Here is an 11,655-nt window from a genome sequence, read left to right on the forward strand (position 1 = left end):
ATCACACTGTCTTGGGTATCATGCCTTAATTTTCTGCTTTCTACTATGAAAGTGAAACAATTGGATACACTGTGATAATGTGTTTAGATGAGAATGCTGGAGGACCTTTTCCTTCCCAGGTAATGTATTCTGAAATGAATCTCTAAAAACTAGATGGATCCTAATTTAACAAATGCCAAGCAAGGAGAAACCCTGGAATACTTAGGAGAGAATTTCAGAAGAAGCAGGTTCTTTTGGTGTCCTTCAAATCAAACCAAGCACATTTGTATACTCTATATACAGATATCAAAAAAATAATCAACCTCACTTACCAGAGAAAATTTAAATGACACTGAACTACAATTTTATTTACCAGATTAACAGCAGCAAAAACAATAAAAATCCAAAAGTTTAAGACACTCTGACAGCTTTGAGTTCATATAAATTTTGGTGGAAAAGTAAAATGAGACAATCTATGAGGTGAGGAACTTTGCAATTTTTAATGCAATTATATAATTCCCCTTGAACCCAGCAATCTTATTTTTCAGAATCTATCCAAAAACAGACCTCCACTAATAAGCAATTATTCATGAACAAAGGTATGCACTGTGACAGTATTTTAATAGGAAAAATTTGAAAACATGGCAATTTCCATTAGTGGGAAATTAAGTGAATAAATTATGATGTTCTCATACTGGAGAAGAATGCAGAGAGAGAAAAATAAGATCTCATCCTATTGGTATGAATTTAATTCTAGGACATAAGCTTTAAAATAATCCAGATACAAAACAATAATAAATAGTATGCCACCTTTCATAGAAAGGAAAAGAAATAAGAATATATATACTAGAAAACAGTGGTCTAGGCAAAAGAAAATAAGAAATTCAGACTACAATGAGAGCAGCAGAATGGAAAAAAAGGATGGATTCAAAATATATTTTGCAGGTAGAATTGACAAAACTTACAAATAAATGTAGGTAGTATAAGAATGAGAGAAACATAGGAAGGTTCTTAAGTTAGGACTTAGCAACTGGGTAAACAGTGCTATTAATTACCAGAGACTGAGGAAGGTAGCGGTTCATGTTAGAAAATCAAGACTTTCATTTTAGACATGTCAAGTTGTCATTTTAATAGACATCAAGAAAGAAATTTCGAGTAAGTAGTTTGATAAAAGAGAAGAGTTCAAAGACAGTCCATAGCTGGATTTATAAATTCACAAAGCATTCAAAACAGTAAAACTACATAAAATCAAAGAGAGGGAAAAGATAGAAAATGAAGTAAATTGAGGACGAAATCCTGGTCTATTCCATATTTACAGGTCTGATGGAGGGAGAAGTCAGTAAAAGAGACAGAGAAGAAATAAACAAGTAAAAAGAAATTGAGTGTAATGTCAGAAATATCATTTTACCAGAATTATTAATACTCATTCTACTTTACCTAATCATATGCTGTAATTTACAAAAGTCCAGCTTAAAATGCAAAAGCTTTAGCCCTCGGTCTTAATTCTAGAAATATTTAAATACTTATGCAACATCCACTAGAATAAGACACTGCACTAAATTTCAAGAAAATACATATAAACAGAGATTCAGACACTTTTCCATAACATGGTTACAGAGTGAATAATTTTTTTCTAAAAGTTTAATCATAAATCAAAACTCCACAGAAAAATGGAAGGAAGTCAATAGGGTAAACTAACGTAGAGAAATGTGGGAAATATAGAGAGATGTGGGCAAAGCATATTCTGACAACTATCCGGTTAGGAATGAAGACAACAATGAAGAAGTAAGAGTGTGTAATGAAATCAATATTCTTATATTCTGTGTTCTCCACTGTAGCTTTCTGCTTCCACTATAGCCATGAGAGACCCGCTTCATACTTAGTTTCCTTCCTTCTAGTGGTCTCTATTCTTGTCTTGATTTTCCCTTCATCTGACTATGGCTTTAATAGCTTTTGATAACAATCTGTATAGCAGCTTCTTTTGCTGTCCCATCAAATAAAAAGTTTTTAAAACTTTCAGTGGGACAAGGTAATAACTAAAAAATTATTTAAAACATTTACAGTAACTCTGGATTAAAACATGAGGATACAGGACTAAAAATATTTACATAGAAAAAAACATGTACCAATTTTTCCCGCTTTCTTCCCGTCCCTCCATATTAGGTAAGAAGCACAAATCTGCATAAGAACTGACTTCAATCTCCTACTTGGAGGTACCAGAGGAAAGGTATAGATAAGCTACATGCTAACAAAGGAAGATTGTTTTTAAATGAAAAGTAATTGTAGGCAGTGACACACAGATATATTACATGACCATGTCAATAATAGCCACGTAAATTCACCTAAGAAGGATTAAACATTTTTTTCAACTCTGAAAAATCTAAGATTTTCAGAGCTGTCAAAGACTTGCTGAGAATATGCTGACATTTCCCTGAAATGCCAATCACACCCATGTATCACTAACACTGACACTGCTCCGAAACCTCCTCCAGGAGAAATATTAGGGTGAGGAGAGTTGCTAGCTGACCAGACCCAAGAAGGTCAGGTGACTTTTCAAGAGATGCAAGAAAAAGAAAGTGCTCCAAGTTTAAAAAGAGACAAGAGTGGTAAATTTATGAGAATTTCTTTCCCTGGCCTCCCCAGGTCTATCTCTTCCTTTCTTCACACCATTTCACAGATTTATGATTACTTCTACAGAGCTGTGGGGACACCCAATGTTCTCCTGATTCTTCCAAATCTGGAGAACACCTGATTCCTTGCATTCCACCTAATAACTGAATTACCTTTCCTGGGGCCACCTTGTTGAACCACCCAGTTGTCTAAGGAAGCATAGACAGTTGTTCGTGTCATAGGATGTTGTGGTCTTTGGATATGTTCCCGATTTGAATTTCAACCAACTCCTCACATCTCTCTGATGGGGCACAGTAATAGAACAGAAGTCAATGGGAGATCAGCATGCACTCAGATTCCAGATTCTGAAAGGGAACAAAAATCAAACCCTCCATTCTTTGCCTCTTCACCATGTCTAAAAATCAATATGCTAGAAACCAGACTTTATCAGTCCAACAAAACTAAATATAAAGCAGCAACTCTCAAGAGCCACAAAGTAATCAACATGTACTTTATGTATGTTTACATCTATAATACAAATAACAAACATTAATATTTATTAAATGTTATGCCTTAAAAACCCAAATTATCTGCCATCTCACAAAAAAATTTATTGTGAACTCTGTTTATTTAATATTTAAATATCTTTACAGAGTATTGACTTACCTTTTCTAATACAGATAAGTTCATGTACTCCACAGGTTCTCTCTCCACCTATTTAAAAAAAAAAAAAAAAAAAAGTTTATGAGGCATTAAAACCAAAGAAAATAGCCTGAGCTTGACAGTTACAAAGAATCATTTTAAATTAGCACCTAGAAATGATCTTGGAAAAAAAGTTCCCTAATTCTTCTCTTTAAACTTAACTAAATTAGGGCTGAGGTTGTGACTCAGTGGCAGAGCACTCATCTCGCACGTTTGAATAACCAGGTTCAATCCTCAGCACCCCATAAAAATAAGTAAATAAAAATAAAGTTATTATATCCATCTACAACTAAAATTTTTTTAAAAACTTAACTAAATTAATGTGATAGCTTGGCACTTGGAATTTTCCTGAACAACACAGAAATTAAGGTCTTATAAAGTTTTGCAATGAAAATACTTCATTCAAGCATGGTATTTTTGAACAGTAAGCCTCTCAAGCAGAAATCACATCACCACTTCTCAAACCCCTCTTCATATCATCTAGAAGGAAAACTGCAAGAAGGGCCCACTTTTGCATCAGCTTCAACACACATATAGGTAAGTCATTACAGACAGGTAAATCCTGTAAAGGTATTAGTTATTTTTTATCAAGTATACTCACAGGGTATAAAGTGGAACATGACTCTCCCCATTCTCCAGTTACCCGCTCTTAAAAATTCATAAGACAAATTTGTGATGATGAAAACTAACAAATTTAACCCCCCAAAAAACTGTTTTAACATTTTTTGAAAGATATATTAATGTTTCACTTTTAAAAATACCTACCTATTGGGTAGGAAAAGACACACACAAAAGTTCACAAACCAATCATGTTCTATGCAAATTAGTTACCACAAAACAAGGCAAGAAAGAACTTGGCCAGCATCCCGGGAGTCCCCTTAGGTAACTTCATAGGTACTATCCTATTCCCCAGAAGTAACCACTCTCCTGAGTACTAACAATACAGCTTAGTTTTATCTGTTTATAAAATGTATATAAATAAAATACTGAGCAGGCATTTTTGAGTCTTGCTTCTATCAATATTTAGAAGATTAATCCATTTTATTACTGTGGTTGTGATTCATTCCTTTTCATCACTGTATAAAATTCCACTGTGTATATACATATACATGCACACATGCCTATATATATTTATACATACATGAATTTCAATTCATAAACATTTGGACTAACCTAAGTTTGGGTTGGATATAAATAATTTGGTTATAAACCTTTTTAACTTGTGTTAAAAATAAGTTATTGTATGCTTGAAAATTGCTAAGGGAGTAGATTTTAAATTCTCACCACAAAAAATGAGTAGGTGATGTGACAGATAAGTGATTATTATTCCACTATGTATACATATATTAAAACATATTACACCCACAAATATATACTGATTATTCTAATTTATTTTAAGACTAATTTTATTAGTTACTATGTAAATACAAATTTCCTTCACATACAAACATGCTGATTTAATGTAGGTTCAATAAAATCTTCTATAGTTCTGTGCATGTAAGATTGAATCATTACACTATAAATTACTTTAAAACTTCATATAAAAGTAAATAATCTAATCATTTAATTCATTACAGAGGCTTATTATGAACAGTTCAGTTATAAGAAATAGAAATATCTTACAGCAATTATACGAGAAATAAAATACCATTATATCCACTAAAGATAAATGTAGGTCATCTGAGAAGCAAGCTAATAAGCTAGAAAACAGTATTTCTATCACTAAAGTAGGTTAGATCTACAGTCTAACTTGGCTGCAATAATGCCATTGTTTCCTTCTTATCAGCAATATAGACTAATCACTATCAGAAAGACAGACTTAGCAAGAAAAAGTACCTGACGTTAAGCCATGATTATAAAAGAATTATTATCCAGCAAACTCCCAGGGTAAAATACAGTATTAATTGGAATATTATCAATGAGCAATCACACATCATTTGCTGAAGGGCTAGAATGAAATACAGCTATGAAAATTGAAGAGACACCAAACAAATAAGTGGATACTTTTATCAAATTATAACAAATTTTCAAGACATTGGAAGAATCAAGTAATTACAATAACTACAATACTGATTGAGGCCCATGATGTTTTCTTAGGTTACTTAGAAATACTTCTTCTATGTGGTCATTAAGGTATATTCTCCAGAAGCTAACACTGGTAACATAGTTTGAGTTATGCACTTTATCCATGTAACCAGGGTGCAATTTTTAATATGTGCAATTAAAACTAGGCTCTCCCATGTATTTAATATAAATTGGTTAAGTTTTACTATCAATCTTAAATATAACAGCAGTTTTTACAAGGCTTAGTATAAATAGTAACAAAAAACTATGGTATGACAGTGAAAACTATCTCCCTTTTATAAGTATTTAACCTATCTATATTTAAAAACCTCACAAATTTTAAAAAGCTAGTCAAATAATTACTATATTTGTCAAAGTACCCATGAGAATCACACAATATAAGAAAAAACTGTACTCAAAAATAAAGTTGTCTAATTCATTATTTTATAGTATCAAATAACTAACCCAGACACTAAAGGTAACTAAATTGTTAATGAAAAAAAAATTTAACATTATGTTTAATACAGTTGAGAAAGTAAAAACTGGGATGGGGTTTAGCTCAGCAGTACACCTCTTGCCTAGCACATGTGAGGCACTAGTTTCAATCCTCGGTACCACATAAAAATAAAATAAAAGTATTGTGTCCACCTACAACTAAAATTATTTTTAAAAAAAAGAAAGTAAAAACTTTTTCATTTTTATGAAAAAAGAAAATTAGAAAATTGTTTTCTAATCTTCTAAGGCAATTTAAATAGAAGTGAATTTTGCAAAAACTTTTCAGAGGTAATATTAACATTGCTTTTGAAATAATCATCTAAGCAACATGGAAATGAGCAATAGAAAATGACAAGCTTAATCAGTTACCATCTTTTCCCTCAGGCAAACCAATGTAGGAGCATAATATAACCTGGCATAGTCCTCCATAATTGGTGAGAAATAAGAGGAAACAGATGTGCATGGATGTGCACAAATACATATTTTTCCACGTTTACAAAAGAAAATGTGTAGCGATGTTACAATCCCATTGAAATAGATCCATGAGACCCTGTCTCTAAATAAAACATTTAAAAGGGCTGGAGATGTGGCTCAATGGTTAAGCACCCCAGGTTCAATCTCTGGTATCAAAAAAAAAAAAAAGTAGATCTGGGTATACAAAACCACAATTTAGTTCCTTTAAGTGTCCTTTTCAAAATTCACTGTATTTTTATCTATCATGTTCTGACCATTATCCTAAAACACCAAAATTTACAGATTTACTTATTTCTTCTTGGTCAAACATGGCAAGTCTACTGTAGAAATATGTTAAATTTCATCTCATTTAAAGATTCTTCAAAGTACATCCATTAAAGTACACATGGTCCTTAAGTTAACCTTCCCTCACACATTGTTATAGTTAATTCTTATGTAAACACCTATTCTACACATAATGAAGATGAAATTTTAAATATCTCCTATTAATGCTGCCAACTACCCTCAAACAACTTAACTACTGACTTCTAGACACATATTACTTTTGTCCCTACTTAGGCCATTCATTCAAAGAATATACCAGTTCTGGTCCCTAATTTAAAATATAATATTGTAGAAAGATCATGAATTTTGAATTTAGCCAGACCGAACTCTGAAGTCAGCATCACCCAGTACCATCTTTGTAACTTTATGCTTGTTACTTAATCTGTAGGGTAAGAAAAAAGTAACTAAAAGGGAGGTATTGTGGTTTGCACCTATAATCCCAGCAACTCGGGTAGCTAACACAGGAGGATCACAAGTTTAAAGCCAGTCTCAGCAACTTAGCAAGACCCTGTCTCATAATTGTCCCAAAATGAGGGGCCCTGGGTTCAATCCCTAGTACCACAAAATAAAATAGTCATTTGTAAAGTGGTAATAAAAATAACTGCAGGACTGAAAACAGGTTCCATCTTGCATGCTGATTTTCATGGGTTAGCTGCTAGAGTTGGAGCAAAGGGCAGTGTTACCCAGGATTTTGAAACTAAGTCCACACTGATTTAAAAAGCAAAAAGCAAAAAACAAACAAACAAAAAAATCCTTCATTAAGCAGATGACTACTACAGTTGAGAGGGTAAAGTCGTGCTAACCACAACTGAAAGATTGGCTATGTGATGAATGGCCCATGATGGACACTAAAAAGGGTTAATTCCCTTAGCTTTCCCAGCAAGAATATAGAATTCAAAGAAAAGTGAAGAGTTCAAGCCCAGCAATCAAAGAAGATTTCTGTACGATGTTTTCTTCTCTTTTAAAGCATCAATTATCACTGAATATCAATACTCTTCTGTACAAATATTCCAAAATAAATGTTAACCTTCTGGGGCTGGGGAGATAGCTCAGTTGGTAGAGTGCTTGCAAGGCAAGCACAAGGCCCTGGGTTCAATCCCCAGCACCCCCCAAAAAAAATGTTAACCTGCTCATACTTAACTTGTTCTCTTTCTTAAAATTTTCTTTAAAAAACAAAAACAAACAAAACCTTCAGGCCTCCAATCCTCTAGGAGTTTATCCACCCAAAATGGAATCACTTTGGTTTTTGTTGTTACTCTGCAATCACTGTAGAATTAAAAGTCTGACTCAATCAAGTTCTTTCTACATTTATTGTAAACTCAAAACTGTAGTATTTATATTCAACTGTAGCCTGGACTTTAAGGCACATACTCATCTCCACAACAGCATCACATAGAGTAACCAAATAAAACTCTATTCACGACATGTCTTATCTTAGAGTACTTCATAATATATAAAGCATGCTCAATACAGTATCTTATTTGATCTATATAAGTTCCTATGCATTTATTCAATAATTTTTTTCTATGAAATATAAATTTCATATTATAAAATTAAATTTACTATTCACTAATCCATTTCCAATCAGTGTGCCACTTTTTATTCAGTTTGCTAATTAGGTTTTTGACTATTAGAAACTCATTAACATAACACAATAAATCCCTGAATAATATGTGCACACACACTTTCTCTCTCTCGGCTGAACTCAATTTTCTAGTTAAATGAGAATAAAACAAAATCTTTTTGTTTTGACTACTACATCAGATTAATTTTTTAAAACTACAATATGCATTACTAAATTTGTAAACTCAGAATACTGAAGATAATACTTCATTACATCACCTCATGATAACTCAAAATACTAGTTTGAATATCTATCTAAATACAGTCCTAAAAATGTGAAAATAAGAAATTTCTCTGAATATACATATGGTTCTTAGAAGTTTATTTGTAAATAAATCCCTAGTAACAGTTTACTGTTTGTCCCTATTTCATCCTCCTACAAAACAGTAAATTGATGCTTTCAATTAATTAAGGTATCACTACATATATAAAATATACATATAATCATTTTACTCAGAAGCTTGAAATATTCTACATATCGTAGTTTGTTCAATCTTACATTATTGATATACAGCCACTTGGGGTGAAGTCAGTTAAACAGAGATCAAATCTAAAAGGAAAATCTACTATACTACTACATATATAGTATGTACAAACATAGTCTTTCAAAGAAAGTAATAATGCAAACAGTATTACCCAACAAATTGTATAAATTAAGCCAACATATGGTTCCCTCTGCTTTCCCCATTGGTATGCACTGTTGCATTCTATTACCACCTTAAAGCAATAAAAAATATAAGACAACAATTTCTCTTGTGTTTGCTACTTGTTTCTAATTTGGTTTAGTAAGTTAGAAAAGGAACCTCAAGTAAACTGTAAATTACTAAAAAGTTACCTCTAGAGGTCTCTGAACAACCCCATTTAAATGTACAAACATGTCTCAAGTCTCTGTCAAAGATTAGAAATTTGGAGGCTGGAGTTGGAGTTCAGTGGTAGAGTGCTTGCCTAGCATGTGTGAGGCACTGGGTTTGATCCTCAGCACCACATAAATAAAATAAAGATATTGTGTTCATCTACAACTAAAATAAATTTTCTTAAATATTAGAAATTTTATCTTTGCTACAAGTCAAAGTATCACTTTTAAGAATATCCTTGATTAAACTGAACTGTAATTCACCCAGAAATAAACTATTCAATAAATCATCTCGCTCTGCTACAGAGGGTGTATAGGTGTGACATCCTAATCACACTGACCCTACATAGGTATATAATAAGGTTATCTCTCTAATAATATAACAGAGAGAACAAGTAAGGGGCTTGATGTTCTCCTTCAAGACTAATAATATAACATGTTTCCATAGGTTTTTTAAATTCAATATTTCAAATGGTTTCTGAAAACTCAAATTCTGCCTTAAAAATCTGAGGGTCAAGAAAAGTCTTAATGACTATCTCAGAATTCCAGCAATAGGTCTAAAATATAGCATATTTGGAAATGTGTGGCAAACCACAAGCTGCACTATGAATAAAAGGTATATATGTACACATACATACACAGATCTTTCCAAACTTCTTTTACAATTTTTAAACTGCTTTCCAGAGAGGTTAAGTAGTTAAATTAACTACTTTGGTATACCAAGCTAACAATAAAGGTGCTCATTTTTTACTTCCACAAAACATGCTGCAGAGTCTTCTGTTACTTTTATGGAAGATATGGAAAAAAGAAGATTGGATGAGGAAATGGGTCAGACATTAAGAAACAGTTTTATCCTAAGGTTTAAAACATTGAGATTTGCATTTTACAAAGACAATTAGCACGAGTTTGGAAAGTGAATTGGAAGGAAACTGAAGACCAGAGATAAGACTAATTAGGAAACTAATGGAAGTCTCTTAATAAGGGCATAAACTAAATAACATAAACACCAAGCAAAATAAATTAGTTTGAGATGTGAATTATAACATAGGGTTGATGTCCAAGTTTCTAACTTGAATGTCTGGTTATTTAAAATGCCACTCAGCTGGTAAAGCTGCATGAAGTGGAGGAGTATGGAGGTGATATTTGGTGGCTGCAATAACAACTGTGGTTTAGGACATTCCTATGTTCTCAGCTACATATTTTGGATCAATGTAGGCCAAGTGAAGATACCTAGCTACCATCTGGAAACATAAGTCAGGAAAATTTAGTGTTAAAGATATGCATCTGGGCAATGGATGGAATCCATGAATATATAATCTTCAGAAAGCCACAAAACAATTCAGGAAACATGGGTTGAAGACATTATATTCAGGTACTGTTCAAAATTTAAGGAGTACTAACATGAGTAAAATATTATCCTCTAGGAATTTATACCTGCGCTGTGAAAACAGATTTGTAAACAAGTGATTAAAAAATTGTTCAATGTGTGCAGAAAGTATAAAGCAGATGATGACAATAAGACTGAGAACAGAAACACAAATAACATGAGGTCAAGTAGACTGAGAGAAGATTCAGGGCCCAGTGGTGCACACCTATAATCCTAGCAACCTTGCTTCAGGAGGCTGAAGAAAGAGAATGGCAAATTCAAGGACAGTCTCAGCAATTTAGCAAGATCCTGTCTCAAAATCAAAAATAATGACTGTGGGTGCAGCTCCTTGGTAGAGCATCCTTGGGATCAATTCCCAGAACCACAAAAGAAAGACAGAGATGATTAAGGACTATGTTGTCAGGAGTAAACATAAAAAAGCAGAAAATTAGTCAACAATGTAAGACCAACAGAGGCCAACACTAGAAGAGTTAATATGCTGGACAGCAATTACATGCTTCGACAGGCTAGGTAGAACACAATTCCCAACATGGTATCACCCAAGAACTAGAGTAACAAGAAGGATATTTAAACTATTCAATATTTCAAAATACCTTTTAAAAATTGTACTTTTAATTAAGACTGGACTAAATTCATCACATCTGAGTGAAATTATGTTAGTTCAGTATACTAACATCTTATATGGTATCATCAGATATTTATTTGAGAGCCTGATTAGTTGTTAAATGTTTGACTTATAAGGAAGAAATGAATGATATTTAGAATTAAACTGATGCCATAAAATAAGGGTTCCACAGAGGAGGAAATAAAAGTGAATCTTCATACTTAAAAGTCTAGACTCAAGGTCCAAAACACTGGGACAGAGTATATTAACTGATAGATATGACCTGTTCTTCAATTAAAAACATTGGTAGGTTATACAAAGGACTAAAGACACATGACTTGAGAGTAGTCCAGGTAAAACCTGTGCTTTTTGTTGATTATAGCCTCATCTTGAGCCAACATGAAGCTCCAAAAAGGCTATTCTAATATTAAGTTACATTAATAAGATTATGCACAATTTAAAGGGTGATATAAAAGTTTTAATACATGCTATTCAACAGTACAACTGGAATGGAATAGCCCACCACTATAGTCCAAATTT

The sequence above is a fragment of the Sciurus vulgaris genome, assembly GCF_902686455.1.
Source record: "Sciurus vulgaris genome assembly, chromosome: 12".
Classification (NCBI taxonomy): domain Eukaryota; kingdom Metazoa; phylum Chordata; class Mammalia; order Rodentia; family Sciuridae; genus Sciurus; species Sciurus vulgaris.